This window comes from Muntiacus reevesi, chromosome 2 (genome assembly GCF_963930625.1).
Source record: "Muntiacus reevesi chromosome 2, mMunRee1.1, whole genome shotgun sequence".
Taxonomy (NCBI): Eukaryota; Metazoa; Chordata; class Mammalia; order Artiodactyla; family Cervidae; genus Muntiacus; species Muntiacus reevesi.
Genome location: NC_089250.1, coordinates 104,702,885 through 104,714,225, shown reverse-complemented (window position 1 = coordinate 104,714,225; position 11,341 = coordinate 104,702,885).

Here is an 11,341-nt window from a genome sequence, read left to right as displayed (position 1 = left end):
TTTAAGTATTCACAATATTCATTAGCATTTGCTCTGTTTGTGCTACACTGAAAACCAAGTTTCTTTTTCCAAATAGTCTTCCTCCAGCTTCATTTCCCCAGTCCTCTTCAAGCTGTGGAGGAGCAGCACATGCCTGCAGAAGCCACAAGTCCTGGTTCTGAGCTCACTTACCGGATGAGAGACGCTGGGCCACGTGCTCCTTGCGTTGCCATCATTCTAGTTCCAAGGATGGTGTGGGACACCAAGGAGGGGGCACCCGTGAGAGCTCGTGACTCTGCCAGCTCGTGCTGACAGTGGTTCTGTGGTTGGGTATGGTCTTCTTGCCCAAAGTGTCCTGCATTAGTCAAAAAGGACCCCTATCTTTCCCTAAACCTCAACCTCTACAAAAGACAAATTCCATTCCAGATTTAATCCTTTATTCACCAGGCAACCTTTTTTTTTTTGTAAATAGAGTTCTTCTTTTTAATGTTTATTTATTTATTTTTGACCGTGCTGGGTCTTTGTTGCTGGGAGGGCTATTCTCTCATTGCAGCGAGTAGGGGCGACTCTTCGTTGCAGCACACAAGTTTCTCATTGCAGTGGCTTCTCTTGCAGAGTACAGGCTCTCGGCACACAGGCTTCAGTAGTTGCAGCACACGGGCTGCCCTGCGGCATGTGGCATCTTCCCCAATAAACCTCGAACCTGAACCGGTTGTCTCTTGCATTAGCAGGCAGATTCTTTACCACTGAGCCACCAGAGGAGCCCCTCACCAGGCAACCTTAAATGCACCTACTTTACTTGATTTACCTGTAAAATGAGTATCTTTATGCCTTAAGAGTCATCCTGGAAAAGTTCCTTGTTGTCTTAAAGTGTAACTATCCCCCACCCCATTCCAGAGCAACATAAACACTATCTTTTACTAGCTATCGGTATCTGGGTGGTCTTTGGAAAAGGGGAATCTGTTTGGAGCCCTTGAACTCTCCCAGAGTCACAACTCAGCAGAACACTTGTTACGACAAAGTGATGCTGTTTTAAGACAAATTGAGGTTGTCAGAGGAGATACTGAAGGCAGCACAAAACTGTTCCAAGGGACAGCTTCAGGGCTCAGTTCTTTCCAAAAACTCCCAGTTAAAGATTCGGCCACTCCTCAGCCTCTGGGGCTTTCTTGGCTCTTCACTGAGAAGGTCTTGACTCTGAACTGGGCACTCCCGCCACCCAAGAAAACAGGAAATAGATACTGTACCAAACCTGTATTATGTTTCTGGAGGCTAAAAGAATGACTTTTCCATGAACTTTTGATTTCTAAAGCTGGAAGAGACCTTAGAAATCACCTACCTCACCCACTCAGGTGGGGAAAGCATAAGTCCAGAAGGCTTATGTGACTTGCAGCTGGTCACATAGCCGGCAGGTGTCAACACCAGGTCAGAACTCAGGCTTCCTTCTTCATAGTCCAGTGACAGAGGAAGAGCGAGGAAGCAACAAGATCAAGATTTGTAATCATCAGAAGTCTTCCTTTTAGTCTTTTTGGTTTTTAGAGGTATGTACTGAAATATTCGGAGAAGGCAATGGCAAACCACTCCAGTACTCTTGCCTGGAAAATCCCATGGACGGAGGAGCCTGGAAGGCCGCAGTCTGTGGGGTCACTTAGAGTCGGACACAACTGAACGACTTCACTTTCACTTTTCACTTTCATGCATTGCAGAAGGAAATGGCAACCCACTCCAGTGTTCTTGCCTGGAGAATCTGAGGGACGGGGGAGCCTGGTGGGTTGCTGTCTATGGGGTTGCAGAGGCGGACACGACTGAAGCGACTTAGCACTGAAATATTCCTGTTTAGAATGATAAAAATAACTGGGATTTGTTTCTAAATAATCCAGTTTGAGGAGAGGGGATAAGAGAGGTATAGCAGTGGGCTGATGATTGCTGAAGATGAGCAATGGGGAAAGTGGGGGCTCATTATACTAGTCTCCCTACTGTAAAATGTTTTTAGAATTTCCATAATAAAATGCCTTTTAAAAAAAATCAACCTTTTTAAAAGGTATCTTTATCTTTTTGGCGTCCACATAAATAAGAAAACATCACCTGAGTAAAAATAGGACTTTGCAGGAAAAAAAAAAATTCTTTTCTTTAAAAAGCATGTTTTTATTCTTAGATCTCAGTCATCCTTTGAATTTCCCATTCTTTCAGTTCTGTTCTCATTCCCCCCTGCCCCCCTCACTTCAGTGCATGAGGAGACCATAGCTAAGACAGAAGAGTATCTGGATGCTTCCGGTACAACAGGAGCAGCTACCATTGTGTCCTCAGACCTCTCACCAAGTATCTGTGTATGGGCACCCACAGGATGAGTGCCTTAGGAGAGGGCACAGGCATCTCCAGCAGCTCTTTTCCTTGATCCTTCCTCCTCATCACTGACGCTACTTATCCAGCTTCCCAGGAGCAAGTGCCCCCTCCTGCACCTGTTGAAGGTTTCCACAATCCTACTCCAGAAGTTGCCCTAGGTGTTGCCAAGTACGTAAAACCTTGGGAACTTGAGTGTTTTAATCTTGAACTGGGAATAGGGGAGGGAAAGTCTCCCCTGCCCCCCATAGTTTGGTCTATAATTTGACAAGAAAAACAAATGGTACTGATGGACATATTTGCAGGGTAGGAGTAGCGATGCAGATGTAGAGAATGGACTTCTGGACACAGCAGGGGAAGGAGAGGGTGGGATGAATTGGCTGAGAGAGTAGCACTGGCATGTGTACATTACCACGTGTAAAACAGATAGCTAGTGGGAGCTCAGCTTGGTGCTCTGTGATGACTGAGAGGAGTGGGATGGGGGTGGGGTGGGAGGGAGGCTGAAGAGGCAAAAGATGTGTGTATACTTATGGCTGATTCATGTTGTTGTACAGCAGAAACTAACACAATACTGTGAAGCAATTGTCCTCCAATTAAAAAAGGAGAAGAAAAACAAAGGGGCAGGGGGTATGTAGGAAATCTCCATAACTTCTGCTCAACTTTGCTGTGAATCTAAAACCGCTCTAAAAAATAAATTCTATTTTTAAAAAGAGACATAAAAGAACCTCTCAAATACTAACTAGAGTCTAGTAGAATATGATGTTCCAATTCCAAAATTATAGGGCTTTGATGAACTGAAAGTTGTAGTGGAACTTATTGAATATTCTTGATATAAATAACCAGGAACAGGGGGATGTGTTACTTTTCTTGGGAATATTTTCACAAGGATCAAAAATATAGGAAACAAATCTCTTAGGAAATATTTCAGATGTGAGGGAATGGGAATGCACACATGATTAGGGGGAATAAGACCCTTTGAAAATGAATCAAGAAAGGAGGTCTTTATTTGACTTAAGTCTTATGCTTTCCTAAGACATACTGTCTATCAACACTATTCTAAATTATTTTTATATCTTTGTTAAATTATATTTCCTTGTTAGAAATTAATAAATGCTTACTATGGAAAAGTGGGCAGCTGAGGAATGGCAAAAGGGAACTTATAGGAAAGTACAAATCCCTATCACCTTCCATCCAGATTACCCCTGCCATGTCCTGCCTTTGGTAATTCAAAGTAGCATACACCACTTTCTTGCTCACCGGGGTCCTTCTTATCTCCTCCTATGGCTTTTATTTTGCACTTTAACCTGTGGCACTACCTGGCCTCACAAGTGTCTCCAGACCTAATATGTCTTCAGAACTAACTTGATTCCAGACAATTCTATCACTCTATCAATTCACCACTTGAATGCTCTGAGCTAACAAACTATCCAAGTTCCCAAACTCAGTGATAATATTTTCTGGGCTTCACAACCCAACCTCACTCCTGCTCCCCAAAATACACAGGTACTGAAGTTCCACTCACTTACCTGCAATTATATTTAGGGTTGTTAGTCACTAAGGAAGAGAGAAATTCTTGCCCCTTAATTTGTAACCACAGAACATAAACCAGATCTTCAACGGCCTGTTCATTTCAATCTTCTTGAGGCTGACCACATTTGCCAATAAAGTTACTACACTTTAGTTGGTTCTTATTTTTTCCCAGACTCTAGGCCCATTTTTTTCTTTTTTGCAGGCATTGGGGTGGGGAGGTTGTTTTTGTTACAAACATGAAAATGAACAAAATCTCTTAGTTTAAAGTCTTTTTAGAAGCTTCACCATTTGGTCACAGTTATTACATTGAGATAGTAAATATTTTTCTCATGAGAAACCTTAACTTTTAATCCCCACTAAAGAATGAAAAGAAACTGCCTACCCTCCATCCAAAGAGATAGAATCTCCTGCTGGAATAGTTGCTTTTCTGACCTCAACACTATGCTCTGCATTTAATGACCTTTATTTGATGACATACATGCCCAAGTAGACTGAACTTCTAGATGAGGTTACCATGCTTCTCTATTTTCCCCTAAGGCAATGAATGAATGGATAAATGAATGGAATCTCTATTGAATACTTCTATTTTGTTGCATGTGCTAGTCTGGTCTTCACACCTCGATTATTCCAGGGATATAGTTTTGACTGGTGTAGAATATAATGGGCTCAAATAACTATTGCTTACCAAGAAGTTAACAGTGGTGTTTTCTAGACAGTGGGATGGCAAATGTTTCTTCTTTATCCTTTGTAGACTATGCCAAATTTTGTAAAATAAAATTATGGATCATCTTAGTAATCAAGGAAAACACAATAAAAATATTTTGGTTGTTGACAAAAGTTAACTTAAAAAAGAAAACACTTTTAGTGGCAAGCATTCTTTGGATAACCTCCCTTGAGACAGTGAGACTAAAGAAGTTGAGTCAGAGATCAGCACTCAGGAACTGCCTGATAAAAGTAATTTTCCTCAAGGCAACGTTGCTGGGAATACCATGCACTAAGTCACTTGAGACTCATCCAACTCTTTGGGACACTATGGACTGTAACCCCCAGGGTCCTCTGTCCATGGGATTCCCCAGGCAAGAATACTGGAGTGGGTAGCCATTTCCTTCTCCAGCGGATCTCCCCAACCCAGGGATCCAACTCATATCTCTTTATGTCTCCTGCATTGGCAGGTAGGTTCTTTACCACTCGTGCCACCTGGGAAGTCCCAGGAATACCATAGACTGAGGGAAAGTAGCAGTCAGGGAGGTTGAAGGGAAAGAACATTTGTGAGTTAGGTAGATAGTCCAATATCATCACAAACGAAACAAGAAGAATTTCTTTCCAGATTTTAGAATATCCACAGAGATAATAATGCTACCAGCTCATGGGGGTGGGGGCTTCCCTGGTGGCTCAGCAGTAAAGAATCTGCCTACAATGCAGGAGACACAGGGTTAGATCCCTGGGTCAGGAAGATCCCCTGGAGAAGGAAATGGCAACCCACTGCAGTATTCCTGCCTGGGAAATCCCATGGACAGAGGAACCTGGAGGGTTGTAGTCCATGGGGTCTCAAAAGAGTCGAACATGACTTAGTGACTAAACAACAACAACATGGGGGTGGAAATGAGGTCTCTTTCACTCTTTCCAAGAACTTGGAAATAGGAAAATGAGACCCTCTTCAAATAATGAATTTGAGGAAAGATGTACAAATTCACCCTAAAACATCAGAATGAAGAAAGGGACAGATGAAGAGAGAAATCACATTAGCCTTTGCCAAGGCACATCCTACTCTAAAGACCAAAATGAAATCTCCTTGAACGGAATCAAAGAGCATTTCCCCAAGGGGAAAGGGCTGGTGTCTCCTTCTTCTGGGCTGCTAGGAATGGATGAGCAGGTCAAGTTTGAAAAATTCCTATTTTAAGGGATACAGTTTTTATATTCAGAATCATGTACCTAAAACAATATGAACCCAAGGTGCTCAGAATGTTAGTGTCTGCTCTCATTCTCATGGCTGCTGCCTTTTGGTTAATGAGGTTCCCACTAGAGCTAAGTGACTTGTGCTAGAAGGGCTCGTTAAAGAGCAGGACACTGCAGAATTGGCTCTGCAAGGCTTTCCTGTTACTACTGGCTTTCCTACAATGCTACTTCTCAGAGCTTCCAAACAGAACCCAAAGAGACATTCTACTTCCCATCTTTATCTCTATCTCAACTGCCTTAGTCTCAGGTGATACTCAATGAAGGTATTATCCCAACATTTGCATTTTAATAGAGGATGACAACTATTAATAAACTTATTTTAGATTTTAATCCTCAAGACAGGCAGAGGCAGAGGATGGGGTTAGTAGGGAGGGATAGACCGTTAGGGGCAAGCAAGAGCTTGCTCAATCTATCTCTGTTCAAAACCACACTGTTGGACTTCTAGGGCTTGCATCAAGAACCTCCATGTTCCATATGACCAGGAGACCCCCTATTCCCAGAGGCCATACTGGTTATCATAGCAGTGATTGGGCAAAGTCAGAACACAGAATGACTAACTCACCCAAGCTCCCTGCCCAGAACCATCCTCTTGTCATTTAGAACTGTAGTGTCCATTAGGGTAGCCACATGTGGCTATTAAGTACTTGAAATGTGACTAGTCTCAATTGAGATGTTCTGTATTTGTAAAGTGTACATTGGATTTCAAAGATACAGTAAGAAAAAATGAATATAAAATCTCATTAATAATATCTCTATGTATTCATATTTTATGCCGAAATACTATTTTAGACGTAATAGGTTAAAATGTATTATTAAAATTAATTTCACCTGTTTCATTTTACTTTTTTAAATGTGACTACCAGAAAAGTTGAAATCAAATATGGTGGCCTGCATTTTTGGATTGCATTGTGTTTCTATTAGACAGTTTTGACTTAGAAAATGGAGGCTCTTTTAAGATCAAAAAACATATTGGTTAGAAAGAAGAGAGGCACAGAGAAGTATATTCAATATCATGTGATAAACCACAATGGAAAATAATATTTTTAAAAAACAATATATATATTTAGCTGAATTACTTTGTTGTACAGCAGTAATTAACACAACTATAAATCAAGTATACTTCAATTAAAAGTAAATATTTCTATGACAAAAAATTAAGAAAAATAAAGACAGAGAGAGATGCATGACCTGCAAGTGTGCTTGTACTGAAAATGACCCTAAATAGGTACTTCTCAATGAAAAACACTCATTGGTTAGGAGGAATCCACATAACCCAAAGAAAAAACACCCACTGGTGGCTTTTTCATTAGGACATATGTAAAATTAGATTTCATTGTTTAATTCACTTGATAATCATAACTGTACTGTGCAGTAGCATCGTTTTTACACCTATTATACAGATGAGGAAACTGAGGCACAGAGAGGTATAAATGCAGGTGGGATTTGACTTTTGGCAGTCAGATTTCAGATGCTGACTTGCACCTGTTCTGTGACCCCTCACATAAGCTCTCCTTCCTGGGTGTATTTTCTGGGGGGACTTTTCTTTGTTAGTCTTGTTTCCCCAGCAGGCCCACCTCAACTATGTCCTGGCACTACAAAATCAAACACTCCAGTCTGTCATGGATAGGGAAAGCCCCTACCCTCAGGGCTCTGAACCTTGGAGTTTGGTCAAACCCAAATACCTGAAAATATGGTGCTCTCAAACTCTTAGCAACTCAGTAGGTTGTGAGAACACAGTTTTGCATTTCTGGACCCTGCAGCCTAAAGGCTAGGAAGTTTTGCCGGGGTTTATCTTTTTTTATTTGTCAGAAACCGTTTTTTTCACCTTACATAATACTTTCCAAACTTTCCCAAACTGACAGTTGGCTGCTTGCAAATGTTCTGAAGCTCAGCTAAGGAAATATTCTCAGGGAGCAGCCCAGAGGCCCTCAGAGCCCAGTTCCCACAAAGGGATGACAGTTAAACGCTGGTGAGAGGAAGCCTTTTGCCTCTTTCACCTTGCTTTTTTTTTTTCTCCTGACCAAAAGCCATATTCTTGCCTTTGGTTTCCTCAGAAACCACTGACGTTAGATAGTTTTGCTTTTTAAAATGCTCAAAAATAAGAATAATTTTCTTACTCTTGCTGGAAAGATGCTGCAATTGCCATCTTATTTGTAACTTTGTTATTATTTTTGCAACTATTATTGTTATTACTATTATTATTATAAAGTGCACTCAGGGGATTGGTGGGTAGGAGGGAGTGGCCAGATGTTCCCTGTCTTCTTTGACAGACGTGGTAGCTGAGGCCCAGGGAGCATGTGACACAGTCAAAGCCATGGCCTATTGTGTTAAGAACCTGGATAGAGGCTAATTTTGCTTGTCCCAGAGGTTCGGGCAGAGCCTGGTTCCCTGGGTCAGATAAGTCATCCCCCCAGCAGGGCAGCCACAGAACAATTAGCACAGGCATGCATGGCCTCCTGCCTCCTTCCCCTGGCCTCTTCTCAGATTCCTTATCTTTTGGGTGGCCACTTCCTGCTGTTTGTGTTGGCTTTTTTTTTTTTTTTTTTTGAGATGTTAGCTATTTCCATTGCCTGAAATGCTGGATTCCCAGATACCCTCAAGGCTAAATCCCTTTTCAAGTCTTCACTCAAATCTCACCTTCTTAGAAGGCCTGTTTCCCATCTAATGGCTTCCCCAGTGATGGTGGTGGTTTAGTTGCTAAATTTTGTCTGACTCTTTGCCACCCCATGGACTGGGGCTCCCAGGCTCTTCTGGCCATGGGATTTTACACCCAAGAATACTGGAGTGGGTTGCCATTTCCTACTTCAGGGGATCATCCCGACCCATGGATTGAACCCTCATCTCCTGCATTAGAGGAAGATTCTCCACTCTGAGCCAGCAGGGAAGCCGGGAATCCCTGGTGGATCAGCAGTAAAGAATCTTTCTACAATGCAGGAGATGAGGGTTTGATCCATGACTCAGGAAGATCCCCTGGAGTAGGAAATGGCAATCCACTCCAGTATTCTTTCTGGAAAATCCCTCAACAGAGGAACCTGATGGACTAGAGTCCATGGGGTCACAAAGACACAAATGATGCTCTTATGCTTCCTATCCAATACTGCAGCCTCCCAGCCTCCTTCCTTTTCTTTTTTTCTATAGCATTTATCAACTCATTGTCTTCCTTCTCCTCTAAAATATAAGCTCCATGAGAACAGCAGTTTTTGTTCATTGATGTTTCCCAAGGGTGCAGAAGAACCCATGGTCACAGCAGGTGCTCAGTAAACACTGGGTGAAATGGAAATTGTTCAAAGCTGTTCTTGATGCTCACCAGTTCAGAGAGTAAGAACTTCAGGGCAAGGACTGTGTCGCTGCCACAGGCCACAAGTGCAGTGCCCGGCACATAGGCAAGCCCTTGTGATCAATGTAAATTCTAATCTGCATAAAAATGTCAGGGGAGCAGGTCTTATGGATAACATTTTTTTTTTTACTACTTCTTTTCACTTTTATTTCCTGTCTGGAATATGAAAATAACAAGTCAAGCTAAAACAAAACTCTGAAGGCCCCATGTGCTCTCTGGGTGTGACCCTCATTGTCTAGCACGTAACTAGTGGAAGGAGAGAGCCTGTAAACTCCAAACACTGTTCTCAGGGCAGGGGACAGGAAACCAGGCCAGTGGAAAGAAGCCACGTCCTTCTTCCTCAGAGAGATTTTGAGACATCATAAGACTATCTTCAAGCACGAGAAAGAACATGCTGATGGGCAATTTTCCATTCCTACAGGTGACAGAGCAAGAGAAAAATGCCCATTTCTGACTATAAGAGCATTCAAATGAGATTTAGAGAATACTTACCTTAGAAGGAGATGAAATATCAGCAGAATATAATCGGGGGAAATTCTAGATGCCTAACTCTGGAGTAAAAAAAGTCTGGTTAAAAAAATGTAAAGACCTCCCTGGCAGGTCAGCAGTTAAGACTCTGTCCTTCCACTGCAGAGGGCACAGGTTCAATCCCTGACTGGGGAACTAAGATCCCATATGCTGTGCAAGGCAGCCAGAAAGAAAGAAAGAGAGAATATTAAAAAAAAAAAAAAAAGCAAACAAGTAAAATTCTTACATTCATAGGACAAAGTTGATGTTCCTTTTCCCAATTCTGGATTCTAAACATTAGGGTCATGTTGTGGCAAGAAAATGATGTGGTTGGGAGCTGAGGCTTAGACTGAAACCACTTGGGTTTAAACCTGACACATCCTAGCTATGATGCTGGGCAAGTTGTTTAACAAGTTATGCCTCAGTTTTTCTACCTTTTAAATGGGGTGATAATTGCATCAACTTCCAAGGAACACCAAGGATCAGACAAACGTATTCACCTTCCTGTGAAGATCTGGCACCTTGCAATAAGGAGCAAAATCAGGCAGGCCCTCAGTCAGTGTCCAGTAAGCAGGCTCTTTTATCATATTGGCATGGTGAAGTTAGTAGCCCTTAAAGGTAGAGGTGGAAAACTGGAATAGGGACCATAGGGTAAACTTAATGGAGACAGAAGCTACAAGGAGACACACTACATCTGGGAACTGGAGGGTGGTAAACTTTGGGGTTGGAGGCCATAAGAGGGTGGACAATTGGGAACTCTAGAAGGTAAAAAAGCAGGAGCAAAAACTTCCTGACAATCCCATTCACCATTGCAATGAAAAGAGTGAAATATTTAGGAATAAATTTACCTAAAGAAACAAAAGACCTATATATAGAAAACTATAAAACACTGATGAAAGAAATCAAAGATAACACAAATAGATGGAGAAATATATATGTTCGTGGATCAGAAGAATCAATATAGTGAAAATGAGTACACTCTCCAAAGCAATCTATAGATTCAATGCAATCCCTATCAAGGTACAATGGTATTTTTCACAGAACTAGAACAAATAATTTCACAATTTGTATGGAAACACAAAAAAACCTTGAATAGCCAAAGCAATCTTGAGAAAGAAGAATGGAGCTGGAGGAATCAACCTGCCTGACTTCAGACTATACTACAAAGCTATGGTCATCAAGACAGTATGCTACTGGCACAAAAAAAGAAATATCGATCAATGGAACAAAACAGAAAGCCAAAAGATAAATGCACGTACCTATGGACACCTTATCTTTGACAAAGGAGGCAAAAATACACAATGGAGAAAAGACAACCTTTTTAACAAGTGGTTCTGGGAAAACTGGTCAACCACCTACAAAAGAATGAAACTAGAACACTTTCTAACACCATACACAAAAATAAACTCAAAACGGATTAAAGATCTAAATGTAAGACCAGAAACTATAAAACTCCTAGAGGAAAATGTAGGCAGAGCAATCTCTGACATAAATCACAGAAAGATCCTCTATGACCCACCTCCCAGAATTTTGGAAATAAAAGCAAACATAAACAAATGGGACCTAATTAAGCTTAAAAGTTTTTGCGCAATGAAGGAAACTATAAGCAAGGTGAAAATACAGCCCTCAGAATGGGAGAAAATAATAGCAAATGAAGCAACAGACAAAGAATTGATCTCAAAAATATACAAGCAG